Raw genomic sequence first — 19,375 nt, 5'->3', positions numbered from 1 at the left:
CTTAATGACAGTATGTTTGTTTAGGCTAGAGTTCCTCTTTAAGGAGCCACACCTTGCTCCGATACGCGTGAGCTTTTATCTGTGTATTATGATGTCGGAATAAAGATTTTCACTACAACCTAACCATCTGGTGTAGCGGGACATCTTTCCTCGGTTACTGTTTGGATCTGGCACCTGATTTCCCTGCTCCCATTTGGCATCAGAAATGTGAGTGTTGCGGCCCTCCTTTGCTTCTGTTTTGTTGAGCGTTTAGGGAGTGCTTTTAAATCGCTAGCGATTTACGTAAACGCTCTGCCAATGTAAATGGATGGAGCAGATTCCACTAGATCGATTGCGATTGGAGAATCCTGGATGAATACCTGGGACAGATGGCAGTGTCAGTGACACAGTGTTTCTGGGTAGAGTTCACTCGGAAACACAGCTCCACTGAAACTTCGCTGTATGGGATCAGTGAATAATGGCGCACAGCGCCTATGCATAAGAATGGCGCCGCAATAAAAAGATATGCTTATCGCTATTTATCGTTAGTACTGTATAATAATGGCGCACAGGGAAAAAAGAAGAAAAACGGCACACACTAACGTTATTTATCAATAGTGGCACACACTAACGTTATTTATCAATAGTGGCACACACTAACGTTATTTATCAATAGCGCCCTACATAAGCCAAACTGCAGACGTTATTTAACTGCAAAACAGTGAATGGATTTAATGTAACACTGTCAAGATTAGGGTTAGGCACCACTGGGGGGGGGTCTTAGGGTTAGGCACCACCAGGGGGGTCTTAGGGTTAGGCACCACCAGGGGGATCTTAGGTTTAGGCACCACCAGGGGGGTGGTTAGGGTTAGGCACCACCGGGGGGGGGGGGGGTATAGGGGTTAGGGATAGGTACAGAGAGGGTTCTGTGTGTTAACGCTAAATAACGATAAGGCTTTAACGCTAAATAACAATAAGGCTTTAACGTTAAATAGCGAGAAGCGGCAAACGGATTAGCGGCAACACTGTGCGCCATTATTCACAGGCGCCATTTTCAGATGGATGCCCGCTGTCCACCAGTCTCCCCCCCCCCCCCAAAGGTGAATACCTGGGACAGATCGCAGACAGTTTGCATAACACTTTATTCAACAACCAAACAAATAATAAGAATATAAATGTACAGTAATATTTGAAGGTTTGAACCCTAATTTTCAGCACAGGTGCAGAAGCTACAGGTGGTGGTACGTATATTCGGCACTGTGCAGGAGGCTGTGAAATGGGGGGGGGGGGGGGTGCTGTCCATGCAAGTGAGATGATTGTGATGTACTGTTAGTTACAGAATGTTGGCTGCATTGACTGACTGGCAGAGGGTTGCTGAAGGTTTTGCACATGGTGGCTGCATTGTGCTGACTGCGGAAAAGAGGGGAGAGCTGCAAATGTGTTTGCTGGTTGCAGTGCATACAATTCGCTGCATGTAGCTCAGATGGAGGGGCACTGACCAATGTCCCCTGCACACCCCTGAACACAACGTCATGCATAAGCATTTCAGCAATCATGCGCTGTCCCGTACTCATTTTGTTCAGTTCATTTGTGAAGTGGGTGGCAAACGGGTCCACAGGCAGTTTGGACATAAATGTAGAGGCCAAGTTCATTAGAGTCTGTTCTACAGCGTCGGGTGGAGCAGTTTTTCTGCGCTTAGCCTTGCGCATAGGTGTGCTGGCTGCGGCTGGTTGGCTTTCTGGTATGCTGCTTGCGGTAGAGTTGCTTTCTTCCTCGATCGGTGTTGGGAACAATTCGAGGGAATGCTCCTGTTGGTGGTCCTGTCAAGCAGAAGACAACGTATGATAATTGGGACAATTTCCAGTTTCATGGTACCCTTATTGGGAACTATGCATAATGTTTGTAAACTGTTTAATCGTGACTTTGCTGTAATGGCTATGCGGATACTGTGTATTTGTATTTATGTGAATATTTTTTTAATGATTTATAATAAACTGATGTTTTAATTGGTTATTGAATGATTTGGGTCAATACTTACCTATTGAGGTTGATGGCAAGGTTTTGTCTATAGTTCATCCCCTTTAAGTTGCATTCACAGTGGGACATTGCGGTTTAATGCGACGTTAAAGTTGCAACGTGTCTGCGTTGAGAGATAACGCACTGCAAGCAGTGAGTTAACAAAACGCAACATTTCTTAACGCGACTTTAATGACGGACTGTGAACGGCCCATAGGATTCGCATTGCATTGTGGTAAGCTGCGTTATAAGACGTGGCACTGTGAATGCGACCTTAAGGTCCGTGTTTACCCACAAATAAAACTTACATCTTAAAAGGGGACACATAAGGGGATCACTTCTACATATTATGGTATGTCAACTTGGCTAGAACCATAAGTCAAGTTTCTCTTGGGTAATTTGTTTCAGGACATCAGACTATGGCTATGGTAGAATTAGATTGCGAGCTCCTCTGAGGACAGTAAGTGACATGACTATGTACTCTGTAAAGTGCTGCAGAAGATTTCAGTGCTATGTAAATACATAATAATAATATGGTAGGACACTACACTACGTTTTTATATAGCACTGACATCTTCTGCAGCACATTACAGAGTACATAGTCATGTCACTGACTGTCCTCAGAGGAGCTCACACTCTAATCCTACCATAGCCATAGTCTAATGTCCTACCATATTATTATTATGTACTAGCTGGACGCCCGGCGTTGCCCGGGTATGTATTTGGCTAGTGTTGCCTCTGCCCACTTTTCCTAACCCTAAGGGCCCTTTTCCACCTGCAATCGCTAGCGTTCATGCTGAACGCTAGCGATTGCTGAATCGCAAAACCGGCGATTCCCCCGACGTTTGCGGCCGCGATTTTGCTATGCTATGCACTGCATAGCAGAATCGCGGCAATTATCGCTCCGCCGCGCGTTCGCGTTCCCGACAAAAGCGAATCGCGGTAGTGGAAATGACCTACCGCGATTCCTATGTTAAAAAGCAAACCGTAGCGATTGTAAAATCGCTAGCGGTTTGCGGTTTTGCGATTCAGCCAGCGCAAACGCGCTGGTGGAAAAGGGCCCAAACACACAATTACTTAATGACCAAGTATGTGAGCTTTGTGGTCTTTGGCATCAATAATTTGCAATGAAATAAAATTAATCTGATTGGATGTGGCTCCACCCCTTTTCTGAATTTGAACCCCAATAACCCAATGGCCAACTGTACCAGGTACAGGTGATTAACAGTGCAAGAATGGCAGCAATGTAAATATTCCCCTTGAAAATCAATAGGTTAATTTTGATAAGCTTTTATAGACTCCACCCACTTTTCTGAATATTAATCCCAGTCACCCAGCGACCAACTGTGCAAAGTTTGAGAACCCTGCCACTAACAGTGTAAGAATGGCTGCAGTTTACATTTTCCAGTGAAATTTGGATTTGTCTCCGCCCCCTTTTTGGTTATGGGAATAAAAAGTATCCTATATGTTATGCCAGGTAATGTACTATGTGTGTGCCAAATTTCATTCAAATCCGTTCAGCCATTTTTGCGTGATCGAGTAACAAACATCCAAACATCCGAACTTTCCCATTTATTATATTAGTAGGATTTATATAGCGCTGACATCTTCTGCAGCACATTACATAGTCATGTCACTGTCCTCAGAGGAGCTCACAATCTAATCCTACCATAGTCATAGTCTATTGTCCATAGTCATAGTCTAATGTCCTACCATATTATTAATATGTATTTATATAGCACTGACATCTGCAGCACATTACAGAGTACATAGTCATGTCACTGACTGTCCTCAGAGGAGCTCACACTCTAATCCTGCCATAGTCATAGTCTAATGTCCTACCATATTATTATTATGTATTTATATAGCACTGACATCTCCTGCAGCACATTACAGAGTACATAGTCATGTCACTGACTGTCCTCAGAGGAGCTCACACTCTAATCCTACCATAGTCATAGTCTAATGTCCCACCATATTATTATTATGTATTTATATAGCACTGACATCTTCTGCAGCACATTACAGAGTACATAGTCATGTCACTGACTGTCCTCAGAGGAGCTCACACTCTAATCCTGCCATAGTCATAGTCTAATGTCCTACCATATTATTATTATGTATTTATATAGCACTGACATCTCCTGCAGCACATTACAGAGTACATAGTCATGTCACTGACTGTCCTCAGAGGAGCTCACACTCTAATCCTACCATAGTCATAGTCTAATGTCCTACCATATTATTATTATGTATTTATATAGCACTGACATCTCCTGCAGCACATTACAGAGTACATAGTCATGTCACTGACTGTCCTCAGAGGAGCTCACAATCTAATCCTACCATAGTCATAGTCTAATGTCCTCCCATATTATTATTATTATGTATTTATATAGCACTGACATCTTCTGCAGCACATTACAGAGTACATAGTCATGTCACTGACTGTCCTCAAAGGAGCTCACGATCTAATCCTACCATAGTCATAGTCTAATGTCCTACTGTATTATTATTATGTATTTATATAGCACTGACATCTTCTGCAGCACATTACAGAGTACATGGTCATGTCACTGACTGTCCTCAGAGGAGCTCACACTCTAATCCTACCATAGTCATAGTCTAATGTGCTACCATATTATTATTATGTATTTATATAGCACTGACATCTTCTGCAGCACATTACAGAGTACATAGTCATGTCACTGACTGTCCTCAGAGGAGCTCACACTCTAATCCTACCATAGTCATTGACTAATGTCCTACCATATTATTATTATGTATTTATATAGCACTGACATCTCCTGCAGCACATTACAGAGTACATAGTCATGTCACTGACTGTCCTCAGAGGAGCTCACACTCTAATCCTACCATAGTCATAGTCTAATGTGCTACCATATTACTATTATGTATTTATATAGCACTGACATCTCCTGCAGCACATTACAGAGTACATAGTCATGTCACTGACTGTCCTCAGAGGAGCTCACACTCTAATCCTACCATAGTCATAGTCTAATGTCCTACCATATTATTATTATGTATTTATATAGCACTGACATCTCCTGCAACACATTACAGAGTACATAGTCATGTCACTGACTGTCCTCACAGGAGCTCACACTCTAATCCTACCATAGTCATAGTCTAATGTCCTACCATATTATTATTATGTATTTATATAGCACTGACATTTTCTGTGATTTATTTATTAAATGTCATAAAAAATTAATTTTAAAACAGAAAAATATAAAGACCCAGAAGCCTCAGGGGCCCCCGTGGGGGGAAAAGTTTATTTTCTCTGTCTTGAGAGACTGACTAACTAAACTAAGAGCATGGAGAGAAAAAAGCTTTCTGCTCTCTGCACAATTGTTCTAAAGTCTGCATTTGCTCAACCACTACTATGGAATCATACAAAGTTTTGTAGAGAAAGATTTGTAGACAATCCCTATTCAGTGTGCAGTGGGCTCTTGTGTACAGCCCCCAGCCCCCAACCTCTCTACTCCTCCACAAGTGCTTTGTACTGTAGTGATGCTGGAGGAGTCTGCATTGCCCCGCCCCCAGCCTCTCCACCCCTCCCCTATTGCTGTGTACTGTAGTGATGCTGGAGAAGTCTGCAGAGCCAGTTCTGCTCCATCAGAGGTGGACAGAGTGAGTGTAATAAGCTGCGGCTGGGAGCACACTTGTCTGTCAGTTTTCTGTGTGCATGTTCTGCACACCATGGACTTGATTCACTAAACCGTGATAAATGATATCACGGGTCTTTTCGTGCGCATTTTTGCCTTTGCGCGCGGTCGTGAATTATCACGCGCAATCGCAAATTATCACGCACAATCGCAAAGATTACAGATGCGAAAATGCACGCAAAAACGGCCATGATATGCGTTATCAGAGTATCAAGCCCCGTGTGTGTCTGTATGAGTGAGAACGCACGTTTTGTCACGGAAGCGAATGTAATTTTCAGGCTTGGTGCACACATAGCAGAAACATTAGCGCTGCGGAAAACGCTGCGCTTTTGCCGCTAATGGAAGTCTATGGGCAGCAAAAAATGCATATAAAAACGCAAATGTGTTTTCTATGTTTTCAAACCTGCCTTTTTAAAAAACGCAGGTTTTGTTGCATAATATTTATAAACGCCTCAAAAACGCACATAATGAAAGTCAATGGGAACGCAATGGTATGCGTTTTCCATGCGTTTTCCCCCCAAAATTTTGCATTTGCATAAATGGAAATATAAAAACGCATGAAACACGCATATACATTTTGTATATGTGTACCGCAAACGCATTAAAACGCACGCAAAATGCATGAAAAATGCATCGCAGACGCACCAAAAACGCAGTAAAAACACATAAAAAACGCACACAACATTAACATAAAACATGACATAAAACGCAGCCTTTCACAATATGTTATGTGTGCAACCAGACAGAGAGAAAATGCTCCCAGTGCTTCACTGCTGTCTGTATTTATCTGCATGGGGAAAACACATTACAGTGTACACACTAGCCAATGGAATAACATTGGTTCTCAGTTTACCTGTGCAGAAGGGGGGACCCCATGCAAAATTTCACAAGGAGGCCCAGTGATTTCTAGTTACGCCCCTTGTTGTGTCTTTTTGTACCTTTGCTCCATTCAAATGAGCAGAGTCAGAGCAATGCACTTTAAGGTCTCTTTCACAGTGGGACATTAAAGTCGCACAATAGAAAATGTTCCGACGCAGACTAACGCACAGCAATACAAAGTCTGTGCGACATTCACAGTGCACACGTTGGGTTGTGTGTAACATGTAGCAATATATAGAAAGTGCTGCATGCTGTGCGTTCAGCAATACATTTGCTGCATTGTGTGTTGCACATGCTCAGTAAGGTTTTTTTTTTTAACGTAACGCATGCGCCGTTTTCGTTCCATCAGTATGCGCTGAAAACGGCGCACCGAGAGATAACGTAACACAATGCAAAATAACGTCCAATTTTATAACCTACATGCGCTGCGTTAGGAGCACGTTGTGCGACTAACGTCGCATCAAACGCAACGTCCCACTGTGAAAGAGGCCTGAGGGCTCGTTCACACTGGAGGTGTTTTGGGATTTTTTTAAGCACCTGCGATTTTTCAAAATCTCTCTGAAAGCACTTACACCATGCTTTCCTATGCGCGAGTTCAGATTAGGGAGATCCGTCTGCTTTCCGCTCAGAATCACTGCATGGACCATTTTTGGGGCAATTTTGCTACAGTGAAAGGGTTAGGAAAAACGCAAAACGCTCACAAAATCAAAGTGTGCAGCGATTATGCTTGCATTTTTAAGAATAAATACATTGTATTTATTCTTTTCCGGATCAAAGGGTTCACTTCCTGACTAACATCAGGAAGTGAAAAAAAATGGACTCGCTCAGCAAAAATGCCTACAAAAACGCTTACCAAAAACGTCCAACGAACAGAAATCAACAGAATGGGGGAAATAATTTGCTTCAAAAAAAGTCCAACGCGAAACCAAACACGATGAAAACGCAATGTGAACGAGGCCTAAAGGTGGCCACACACGAGACAATAAAATTATTCGATTTTACGGCAATTCGATAAAAACGATCGGATCACCCGAAAAGATCAAAAGCTTTTTTCATTTGATTGAAAAATCCGATCGGATTTCCCGTTTTCTTCGATTCTAATCGATCCGGAATGCCAGATATTTTTCTTCAATCTTTCTATAGATTGTATGGTGTGTGTTGAATTGTCAATTTATTAATATACACACCCTAGCAATTTTCTCAGAGTTTCCAATCATTTTTATCATAACTGGGGGAAAACTGAACTTAGGTGTTTGTGGTACATTGGTCAGATTTTTGAAATGTTACAATCAGTCAGAAAAATTGATTGCAATTCTTAAATTGAACAGATATTTAAAAATTTGTATGGTGTGTGCCCAAGAGTTATTTTTAGTCTGGTTCCTGATCAGTTTAGAAATGCAGTGTGAGGGCCCGTTTCCACTTGTGCAGTGCGAATCGACGCGATAAAAATTTGCATGCGGATGTGAATTTCGCATGCGGTTGTATGCAAATTTTCGTGCGAATTCGCATAAAAATTCGCATGGATGGTGCTGTATGCGAATTTAACCATGGCAGTGCCGGTGTCCTTGATTTTCATGCGAATTCGCATGGAAATTCGCATACCAATTTCGCATGGTATGCTTCGCATGCTTTCGCATTTCGCATGGTATGCTTTTCCATTGTTTTTATGCGAATTCGCATGAAAATTCGCATACCCAAACCTCATGCGAATTTCCTAATAAATACATTGTATGCGATTCGCATAGCGGTATGCGAATTCTGATGGCTCTGCCATGCGAATTTTTTCTGCACAGAAAAACGCAAAGGAATCCTGACAAGTGGAAACAGTCCCATCCACTTGTATTGCTATGCAAATTTGCATGCGAAAAACGCATGCGAATTCGCGATAGTGGAAATGGGCCCTGAGGGCTCTGCCCTGCAGAAAAATCCTGCACAGAAAAACGCTCAGGAACACTAACAAGTGGAAACAGGCCCATCCACTTGTATTGGCTGTGCGAATCCGCATGCAGGAAACGCATGCAGATTCGCGATAGTGGAAATGGGCCCTGAGCCTATAGAAAGTTCTAGACACTCCTAGCTGGCTGCAGAGTGAAATGAAACAAACATTGAAAAAAAAAAATTACAAATCGATGCATACATTGCTGTTCTATATTTTTAAATAAAAGGGGAATTTCACGACTAAGCTGACCGAAGGTCAAAACTTAGATATGCTTAAAACAAGTGAGAACATTAAATAGACATAAACAAACTTTCTGTGTGTCCAGAGACAGAAACCCAGCAATGTCCCGGCGCCGGGTCACATGATCTCATTAGAGACAGACGATTTCAGCTACACGATTTTGCCTGTAGGTGCGATCATGTGGAATGAAACAGGAAATGCAAGTGGGCTCAACTCCCGCTTCATTGAAATGACTCATCTGTTTTTAAATTCTACTTCTTAAAGTGGACCTGAACTCTTGAACAGGCCGGAAGGAAAACAGAGAGAAATGCACCCTGTATGTATTTAGAGAGTTTAGCCTGTTTAATTTCCCCTCATCTGTGACTAAGCAAATATTGTAATTTGATCTTTCCCATGTGTCACATGACTGCCGTGGTAGAGATGGCAGATAAGCTTATCTGAAAGCACAGGTTGTTGATAATATGTCTGCTTCCATGAAAGCAGGAAGGAGACACACTGCAGATTCATTTTAGGATTTGTATCAGCTGTATCAAATAAATGTTTTTCTTTAAATGTTATTATGCATTAACTTTTAATGCAGAGAGGACGTTCTGAGTCCAGATCCGCTTTAACGCTCATGCTATAAGTATCTCACCCTTTGGGCTTGATTCAGTAAAGCGTGCTAAGTGTTAGCAGGCCAGTGAAAAGCCCCTTAGCACGTGCAAAGTGCCTTTGCACACGCTAATATGCGTGCAACATTTTGCGCACGCAAAGTTTAGCGCTGCGAGTTGCACGCTAAACTTTGCACCGGTGCGTGCAAAATAGCCTGATAAGCGTACTGTGCACGCGGACGGTGCGATGTTTTGCGCGCACCAAATAGCGCGTGATCAGTAACAGCTTTGCCCGTGCAAACTACTTAGCAGCACCCTAGTTTGCACATGCAAAGGTTTTAGGCGTGCTAACTATGTTAGCACGCTTTAGTGCAGTGGTCCTCAAACTAAGGCCTGCGGGCCGAATGTGGCCCCCCCTGAGGCTTTTTTCCTGGCCCCCCACGCACAAAATGTATTATAGATGCGGTCATCTACATCTTTAAATATTGGTGGTCCGCATATAGAATTAAGCCAGAAAGCAGTAATTCGCTGGTTTCCAATCACATTCCACATCAGGTGACACTGCTGTCCAATTAGACTGCAGGTTGCCACCTGGGTATGCTTCACTGTCTGGCACGCAAAGACTTCTGCATCATTTTATATATACTCCGCCCCCCTGCAGTCTGAAGTATGTTGAACTGGCCCTCGACCCAAAACATTTGGGGACCCCTGCTTTAGTAAATCAAGCACTTTGATTGCCAGATTTTTATTTTTTTTTTAGGGCGGGGGGGGGGGGGGAGATTTAAAATTATTTTACAATTTTAGTTTTGAATGGGTGACAAGCGGGTAGAAACTTTTGAGTAAGATGTAGGGCCGACCTGACAGATCGAGTGCGCCGCGGTAACGGTCAGTGATATCCCGGATGAGCGACGAAATCCCCAGCACTGTCCCCCTGAATGTTAATTGTCCCCCATAGTGCCCAGTACAAGTGATACATTACCTGTCCGTGGCTCCGTGTGCACTCCATTCTCCATACACGCCCGCCACGTGGTTTCCTAGTAAGGGCGCACGTGCAATGTCACACACGCGGCCACGTTACTATGCAACCACGTGGCAGGCGTGTATGGAGAACGGAGGAATCCCGGAGCCAGTGGAGGACAAGCAGCGGCCCTGGACAGGCGTATGGGGGGGACATTAAACATTAGGGGAATAGCGTCAGGGAGGCGAGGTGGCCGGATGTGGCGTTACAAGGCCGATTCCTGATCAGTTTCAGCATGAAATTGATCAAGAATTGGCCTATGGTGTATGGGCAGCCAATCAGATTCGATTAGAGACGAGAGAGATATTTGTCTCTTGGTTGAATCTGCCCCCCATCCTTCAAGGGAACCTAAACTGAGAGGGATGTGGATTTTTCCTTGTAAACAATACGGCCTAGTGCACACCAGAGCGGTTCGGCTGCGGTTTGCGATCTGCTTGCGGCTGCGGATACGCTTGGGTAATGTATTTCAATGGGCTGGTGCACACCAGAGCGGGAGGCGTTTTGCAGAAACGCATACTCCCGGGCTGCTGCAGATTTTGGATTGCGGAGGCGTTTCTGCCTCAATGTTAAGTATAGGAAAACCGCAAACCGCTCTGAAAAACGGCAGTTCAGAGCGGTTTGCCAGGCGTTTTTTGTTACAGTAGCTGTTCAGTAACAGCTTTACTGTAACAATACATGAAATCTACTACACCAAAACCGCTACACAAAACCGCAAAACGCTAGCTGAAACGCTGCAGAAAAAGAAGAAAAAGCGTTTCAAAATCTGCTTGCATTTTGCGGATCTGCTAGCGGTTTTTGGTGTGCACCAGGCCTACCAGTATCCTTCTCAGTTTAGGTTCCCTTTAGGGTGGGCACACACCATACAGTTTTTTTAAAATATCTGTTCAATTTAAGAATTACAATCAACTTTTCTGACTGATTGTAACACTTCAAAAATATGACCAATGTACCACACACCTGTGTTCAATTTTTCCCCAATTATGATAAGAATGATTGGAAACTCTGAGAAAACTGCTAGGGTGTGTATATTAATAAATTGACAATCTAACACACACCATACAATCTTTAGAAAGACTGAAGAAAAATATCTGGCATTCCGGATCGATAAAAATCGAAGAAAACGGGAAATCCGATCGGATTTTTCAGTCGAATGAAAAAAATAGATTTTGATTTTTTTCAGGAGATCCGATCGTTTTTATCGAATTGCTGTAAAATCGGATCATTTTATTGTATCGTGTGTGGCCACCTTTAGATGTATGGCGACCTCTACAGGTGGTTATACAAAATGAAACACATTTCTTATTCTACCAGAGAAATCTGATCAATATTTTGCTTCATTGAATAATCAGTAAAATATAATTAGTATACCATACACTTTGGCCCGGTGCACACCAAAACCCGCTAGCAGATCCGCAAAATGCTAGCAGATTTTGAAACGCTTTTTCTTATTTTTCTGCAGCGTTTCAGCTAGCGTTTTGTGGTTTTGTCTAGCGGTTTTGGTATAGTAGATTTCATGTATTGTTACAGTAAAGCTGTTACTGAACAGCTACTGTAACAAAAAACGCCTGGCAAACCGCTCTGAAGTGCCGTTTTTCAGAGCGGTTTGCGTTTTTCCTATACTTAACATTGAGGCAGAAATGCCTCCGCAATCCTAAATCTGCTGCAGCCCGGGAGTATGTGTTTCTGCAAAACGCCTCCCGCTCTGGTGTGCACCAGCCCATAGAAATACATTACCCTAGCGGATCCGCACCCGCAAGCAGATCGCAAACCACAGCGGAAACGCTCCGGTGTGCACTAGGCCTTACAATCTATTTTTTTTTAAAATAAACAATGAAATCAAACTTTTAATTTTTCCAACACATCCAATCAGTTTTTTGTTTTTTTTATAAAAAAAAAAAAAAAAAAAAAAGGGAAAAGATCAATAAACTTTTTTTCAACTGAGAAAAAAAAAACTATTTTTGATTTCATGTAAAAAAAATATAATAAGAACAGAAAAATCGATTGATTTGATAGCATCATGTGAATTCTGCATGGGATTTCCGGTATGCACACATTTGCGTTGGTGACTTTTCAGGTGGTCTTCTTGATGACGCTTTCTTGTGTGTTTTGGCTATTTTTGTAAATTTTGGGTTCACGATTTTTTCTGGTCAAAATACCAATGAAGATAATGTTAACGATAAGAAATGACAAAAACTTAATGCCAATAATGTAAAGTACTAACCAATTAATAAACAATACCAATGAAGTTGCATGAATATCCATCTGATTAATTACAAAGTTGCATAACAAAAACATGATTTTTATGTAATTTTTCTGCATAGCCATAAGCAGGGGAGGGGACAGCTGCAGTGTCAGAGAGGTGTAAGCAGGGGAGGGGACAGCTGCAGTGTCAGAGAGGTGTAAGCAGGGGAGGGGACAGCTGCAGTGTCAGAGAGGTGTAAGAAGATGAGGGGACAGCTGCAGTGTCAGAGAGGTGTAAGCTGGGGAGGGGACAGCTGCAGTGTCAGAGAGGTGTAAGCAGGGGAGGGGACAGCTGCAGTGCCAGAGAGGTGTAAGCAGGGGAGGGGACAGCTGCAGTGTCAGGGAGGTGTAAGCAGGGGAGGGGACAGCTGCAGTGTCAGAGAGGTGTAAGCAGGGGAGGGGACAGCTGCAGTGTCAGAGAGGTGTAAGAAGATGAGGGGACAGCTGCAGTGTCAGAGAGGTGTAAGCTGGGGAGGGGACAGCTGCAGTGTCAGAGAGGTGTAAGCAGGGGAGGGGACAGCTGCAGTGCCAGAGAGGTGTAAGCAGGGGAGGGGACAGCTGCAGTGTCAGGGAGGTGTAAGCAGGGGAGGGGACAGCCGCAGTGTCAGAGAGGTGTAAGCTGGGGAGGGGACAGCTGCAGTGTCAGAGAGGTGTAAGCAGGGGAGGGGACAGCTGCAGTGCCAGAGAGGTGTAAGCAGGGGAGGGGACAGCTGCAGTGTCAGGGAGGTGTAAGCAGGGGAGGGGACAGCTGCAGTGTCAGAGAGGTGTAAGCAGGGGAGGGGACAGCTGCAGTGTCAGAGAGGTGTAAGAAGATGAGGGGACAGCTGCAGTGTCAGAGAGGTGTAAGCAGGTGAGGGGACAGCCGCAGTGTCAGAGAGGTGTAAGCTGGGGAGGGGACAGCTGCAGTGTCAGAGAGGTGTAAGCAGGGGAGGGGACAGCTGCAGTGCCAGAGAGGTGTAAGCAGGGGAGGGGACAGCTGCAGTGTCAGGGAGGTGTAAGCAGGGGAGGGGACAGCTGCAGTGTCAGAGAGGTGTAAGCAGGGGAGGGGACAGCTGCAGTGTCAGAGAGGTGTAAGAAGATGAGGGGACAGCTGCAGTGTCAGAGAGGTGTAAGCTGGGGAGGGGACAGCTGCAGTGTCAGAGAGGTGTAAGCAGGGGAGGGGACAGCTGCAGTGCCAGAGAGGTGTAAGCTGGGGAGGGGACAGCTGCAGTGTCAGAGAGGTGTAAGCAGGGGAGGGGACAGCTGCAGTGCCAGAGAGGTGTAAGCAGGGGAGGGGACAGCTGCAGTGTCAGAGAGGTGTAAGCAGGGGAGGGGACAGCTGCAGTGTCACAGGGGTGTAAGCAGGGGAGGGGACAGCCACAGTGTCAGAGAGGTGTAAGAAGATGAGGGGACAGCTGCAGTGTCAGAGAGGTGTAAGCTGGGGAGGGGACAGCTGCAGTGTCAGAGAGGTGTAAGCAGGGGAGGGGACAGCTGCAGTGTCACAGGGGTGTAAGCAGGGGAGGGGACAGCCGCAGTGTCAGAGAGGTGTAAGCAGGGGAGGGGACAGCTGCAGTGTCACAGGGGTGTAAGCAGGGGAGGGGACAGCCGCAGTGTCAGAGAGGTGTAAGCAGGGGAGGGGACAGCTGCAGTGCCAGAGAGGTGTAAGCAGGGGAGGGGACAGCTGCAGTGTCACAGAGGTGTAAGCAGGGGAGGGGACAGCTGCAGTGTCAGAGAGGTGTAAGAAGGGGAGGGGACAGCTGCAGTGTCAGAGAGGTGTAAGCACGGGAGGGGACAGCTGCAGTGCCAGAGAGGTGTAAGCACGGGAGGGGACAGCTGCAGTGCCAGAGAGGTGAAAGCTGGGGAGGGGACAGCTGCAGTGTCAGAGAGGTGTAAGAAGGGGAGGGGACAGCTGCAGTGTCAGAGAGGTGTAAGCACGGGAGGGGACAGCTGCAGTGCCAGAGAGGTGAAAGCTGGGGAGGGGACAGCTGCAGTGTCAGAGAGGTGTAAGAAGGGGAGGGGACAGCTGCAGTGTCAGAGAGGTGTAAGCACGGGAGGGGACAGCTGCAGTGCCAGAGAGGTGAAAGCTGGGGAGGGGACAGCTGCAGTGTCAGAGAGGTGTAAGCTGGGGAGGGGACAGCTGCAGTGTCAGAGAGGTGTAAGCAGGGGAGGGGACAGCTGCAGTGTCAGAGAGGTGTAAGCTGGGGAGGGGACAGCTGCAGTGTCAGAGAGGTGTAAGCTGGGGAGGGGACAGCTGCAGTGTCAGAGAGGTGTAAGCAGGGGAGGGGACAGCTGCAGTGTCAGAGAGGTGTAAGCTGGGGAGGGGACAGCTGCAGTGTCAGAGAGGTGTAAGCAGGGGAGGGGACAGCTGCAGTGTCAGAGAGGTGTAAGCAGAGGAGGAGACAGCTGCAGTGTCAGAGAGGTGTAAGAAGGGGAGGGGACAGCTGCAGTGTCAGAGAGGTGTAAGCAGGGGAGGGGACAGCTGCAGTGTCACAGGGGTGTAAGCTGGGGAGGGGACAGCTGCAGTGTCACAGGGGTGTAAGCAGGGGAGGGGACAGCTGCAGTGTCAGAGAGGTGTAAGCAGGGGAGGGGACAGCTGCAGTGTCACAGGGGTGTAAGCTGGGGAGGGGACAGCTGCAGTGTCACAGGGGTGTAAGCAGGGGAGGGGACAGCTGCAGTGTCAGAGAGGTGTAAGCAGGGGAGGGGACAGCTGCAGTGTCACAGGGGTGTAAGCTGGGGAGGGGACAGCTGCAGTGTCAGAGAGGTGTAAGCAGGGGAAGGGACAGCTGCAGTGTCAGAGAGGTGTAAGCAGGGGAGGGGACAGCTGCAGTGTCAGAGAGGTGTAAGCTGGGGAGGGGACAGCTGCAGTGTCACAGGGGTGTAAGCAGGGGAGGGGACAGCTGCAGTGTCAGAGAGGTGTAAGCAGGGGAGGGGACAGCTGCAGTGTCAGAGAGGTGTAAGCAGGGGAGGGGACGGCTGCAGTGTCAGAGAGGTGTAAGCTGGGGAGGGGACAGCTACAGTGTCAGAGAGGTGTAAGCTGGGGAGGGGACAGCTGCAGTGTCAGAGAGGTGTAAGCAGGGGAGGGGACAGCTGCAGTGCCAGAGAGGTGTAAGCAGGGGGGAGGAGACAGCTGCAGTGTCAGAGAGGTGTAAGCTGGGGAGGGGACAGCTGCAGTGTCAGAGAGGTGTAAGCTGGGGAGGGGACAGCTGCAGTGTCACAGGGGTGTAAGCAGGGGAGGGGACAGCTGCAGTGTCAGAGAGGTGTAAGAAGATGAGGGGACAGCTGCAGTGTCAGAGAGGTGTAAGCTGGGGAGGGGACAGCTGCAGTGTCAGAGAGGTGTAAGCAGGGGAGGGGACAGCTGCAGTGTCACAGGGGTGTAAGCAGGGGAGGGGACAGCCACAGTGTCAGAGAGGTGTAAGAAGATGAGGGGACAGCTGCAGTGTCAGAGAGGTGTAAGCTGGGGAGGGGACAGCTGCAGTGTCAGAGAGGTGTAAGCAGGGGAGGGGACAGCTGCAGTGTCACAGGGGTGTAAGCAGGGGAGGGGACAGCCGCAGTGTCAGAGAGGTGTAAGCAGGGGAGGGGACAGCTGCAGTGTCACAGGGGTGTAAGCAGGGGAGGGGACAGCCGCAGTGTCAGAGAGGTGTAAGCAGGGGAGGGGACAGCTGCAGTGCCAGAGAGGTGTAAGCAGGGGAGGGGACAGCTGCAGTGTCACAGAGGTGTAAGCAGGGGAGGGGACAGCTGCAGTGTCAGAGAGGTGTAAGAAGGGGAGGGGACAGCTGCAGTGTCAGAGAGGTGTAAGCACGGGAGGGGACAGCTGCAGTGCCAGAGAGGTGTAAGCACGGGAGGGGACAGCTGCAGTGCCAGAGAGGTGAAAGCTGGGGAGGGGACAGCTGCAGTGTCAGAGAGGTGTAAGAAGGGGAGGGGACAGCTGCAGTGTCAGAGAGGTGTAAGCACGGGAGGGGACAGCTGCAGTGCCAGAGAGGTGAAAGCTGGGGAGGGGACAGCTGCAGTGTCAGAGAGGTGTAAGAAGGGGAGGGGACAGCTGCAGTGTCAGAGAGGTGTAAGCACGGGAGGGGACAGCTGCAGTGCCAGAGAGGTGAAAGCTGGGGAGGGGACAGCTGCAGTGTCAGAGAGGTGTAAGCTGGGGAGGGGACAGCTGCAGTGTCAGAGAGGTGTAAGCAGGGGAGGGGACAGCTGCAGTGTCAGAGAGGTGTAAGCTGGGGAGGGGACAGCTGCAGTGTCAGAGAGGTGTAAGCTGGGGAGGGGACAGCTGCAGTGTCAGAGAGGTGTAAGCAGGGGAGGGGACAGCTGCAGTGTCAGAGAGGTGTAAGCTGGGGAGGGGACAGCTGCAGTGTCAGAGAGGTGTAAGCAGGGGAGGGGACAGCTGCAGTGTCAGAGAGGTGTAAGCAGAGGAGGAGACAGCTGCAGTGTCAGAGAGGTGTAAGAAGGGGAGGGGACAGCTGCAGTGTCAGAGAGGTGTAAGCAGGGGAGGGGACAGCTGCAGTGTCACAGGGGTGTAAGCTGGGGAGGGGACAGCTGCAGTGTCACAGGGGTGTAAGCAGGGGAGGGGACAGCTGCAGTGTCAGAGAGGTGTAAGCAGGGGAGGGGACAGCTGCAGTGTCACAGGGGTGTAAGCTGGGGAGGGGACAGCTGCAGTGTCACAGGGGTGTAAGCAGGGGAGGGGACAGCTGCAGTGTCAGAGAGGTGTAAGCAGGGGAGGGGACAGCTGCAGTGTCACAGGGGTGTAAGCTGGGGAGGGGACAGCTGCAGTGTCAGAGAGGTGTAAGCAGGGGAAGGGACAGCTGCAGTGTCAGAGAGGTGTAAGCAGGGGAGGGGACAGCTGCAGTGTCAGAGAGGTGTAAGCTGGGGAGGGGACAGCTGCAGTGTCACAGGGGTGTAAGCAGGGGAGGGGACAGCTGCAGTGTCAGAGAGGTGTAAGCAGGGGAGGGGACAGCTGCAGTGTCAGAGAGGTGTAAGCAGGGGAGGGGACGGCTGCAGTGTCAGAGAGGTGTAAGCTGGGGAGGGGACAGCTACAGTGTCAGAGAGGTGTAAGCTGGGGAGGGGACAGCTGCAGTGTCAGAGAGGTGTAAGCAGGGGAGGGGACAGCTGCAGTGCCAGAGAGGTGTAAGCAGGGGGGAGGAGACAGCTGCAGTGTCAGAGAGGTGTAAGCTGGGGAGGGGACAGCTGCAGTGTCAGAGAGGTGTAAGCTGGGGAGGGGACAGCTGCAGTGTCACAGGGGTGTAAGCAGGGGAGGGGACAGCTGCAGTGTCAGAGAGGTGTAAGAAGATGAGGGGACAGCTGCAGTGTCAGAGAGGTGTAAGCTGGGGAGGGGACAGCTGCAGTGTCAGAGAGGTGTAAGCAGGGGAGGGGACAGCTGCAGTGTCACAGGGGTGTAAGCAGGGGAGGGGACAGCCACAGTGTCAGAGAGGTGTAAGAAGATGAGGGGACAGCTGCAGTGTCAGAGAGGTGTAAGCTGGGGAGGGGACAGCTGCAGTGTCAGAGAGGTGTAAGCAGGGGAGGGGACAGCTGCAGTGTCACAGGGGTGTAAGCAGGGGAGGGGACAGCCGCAGTGTCAGAGAGGTGTAAGCAGGGGAGGGGACAGCTGCAGTGTCACAGGGGTGTAAGCAGGGGAGGGGACAGCCGCAGTGTCAGAGAGGTGTAAGCAGGGGAGGGGACAGCTGCAGTGCCAGAGAGGTGTAAGCAGGGGAGGGGACAGCTGCAGTGTCACAGAGGTGTAAGCAGGGGAGGGGACAGCTGCAGTGTCAGAGAGGTGTAAGAAGGGGAGGGGACAGCTGCAGTGTCAGAGAGGTGTAAGCACGGGAGGGGACAGCTGCAGTGCCAGAGAGGTGTAAGCACGGGAGGGGACAGCTGCAGTGCCAGAGAGGTGAAAGCTGGGGAGGGGACAGCTGCAGTGTCAGAGAGGTGTAAGAAGGGGAGGGGACAGCTGCAGTGTCAGAGAGGTGTAAGCACGGGAGGGGACAGCTGCAGTGCCAGAGAGGTGAAAGCTGGGGAGGGGACAGCTGCAGTGTCAGAGAGGTGTAAGAAGGGGAGGGGACAGCTGCAGTGTCAGAGAGGTGTAAGCACGGGAGGGGACAGCTGCAGTGCCAGAGAGGTGAAAGCTGGGGAGGGGACAGCTGCAGTGTCAGAGAGGTGTAAGCTGGGGAGGGGACAGCTGCAGTGTCAGAGAGGTGTAAGCAGGGGAGGGGACAGCTGCAGTGTCAGAGAGGTGTAAGCTGGGGAGGGGACAGCTGCAGTGTCAGAGAGGTGTAAGCTGGGGAGGGGACAGCTGCAGTGTCAGAGAGGTGTAAGCAGGGGAGGGGACAGCTGCAGTGTCAGAGAGGTGTAAGCTGGGGAGGGGACAGCTGCAGTGTCAGAGAGGTGTAAGCAGGGGAGGGGACAGCTGCAGTGTCAGAGAGGTGTAAGCAGAGGAGGAGACAGCTGCAGTGTCAGAGAGGTGTAAGAAGGGGAGGGGACAGCTGCAGTGTCAGAGAGGTGTAAGCAGGGGAGGGGACAGCTGCAGTGTCACAGGGGTGTAAGCTGGGGAGGGGACAGCTGCAGTGTCACAGGGGTGTAAGCAGGGGAGGGGACAGCTGCAGTGTCAGAGAGGTGTAAGCAGGGGAGGGGACAGCTGCAGTGTCACAGGGGTGTAAGCTGGGGAGGGGACAGCTGCAGTGTCACAGGGGTGTAAGCAGGGGAGGGGACAGCTGCAGTGTCAGAGAGGTGTAAGCAGGGGAGGGGACAGCTGCAGTGTCACAGGGGTGTAAGCTGGGGAGGGGACAGCTGCAGTGTCAGAGAGGTGTAAGCA

At 48.7% G+C, this 19,375-nt stretch overlaps 1 long non-coding RNA gene across 1 annotated transcript in view; it reads right to left on the bottom strand.

Annotated features, from left to right (window-relative positions):
- Window positions 1–1,102: 1,102 nt before the first annotated feature.
- The window catches only part of LOC137561769 (uncharacterized), a 73,129-nt gene continuing 54,856 nt past the window's right edge, over window positions 1,103–19,375 (bottom strand). Inside the window, exon 2 of the long non-coding RNA XR_011030106.1 lies at window positions 1,103–1,799. This is a non-coding gene — a long non-coding RNA (uncharacterized lncRNA). The remainder of the gene's footprint in view (window positions 1,800–19,375) is intronic.

The sequence above is a fragment of the Hyperolius riggenbachi genome, chromosome 3, assembly GCF_040937935.1.
Source record: "Hyperolius riggenbachi isolate aHypRig1 chromosome 3, aHypRig1.pri, whole genome shotgun sequence".
Lineage (NCBI taxonomy): Eukaryota > Metazoa > Chordata > Amphibia > Anura > Hyperoliidae > Hyperolius > Hyperolius riggenbachi.
The sequence above is the reverse complement of the archived record's forward strand: the minus strand, read 5'-3'. Positions and strand labels throughout refer to the sequence as shown.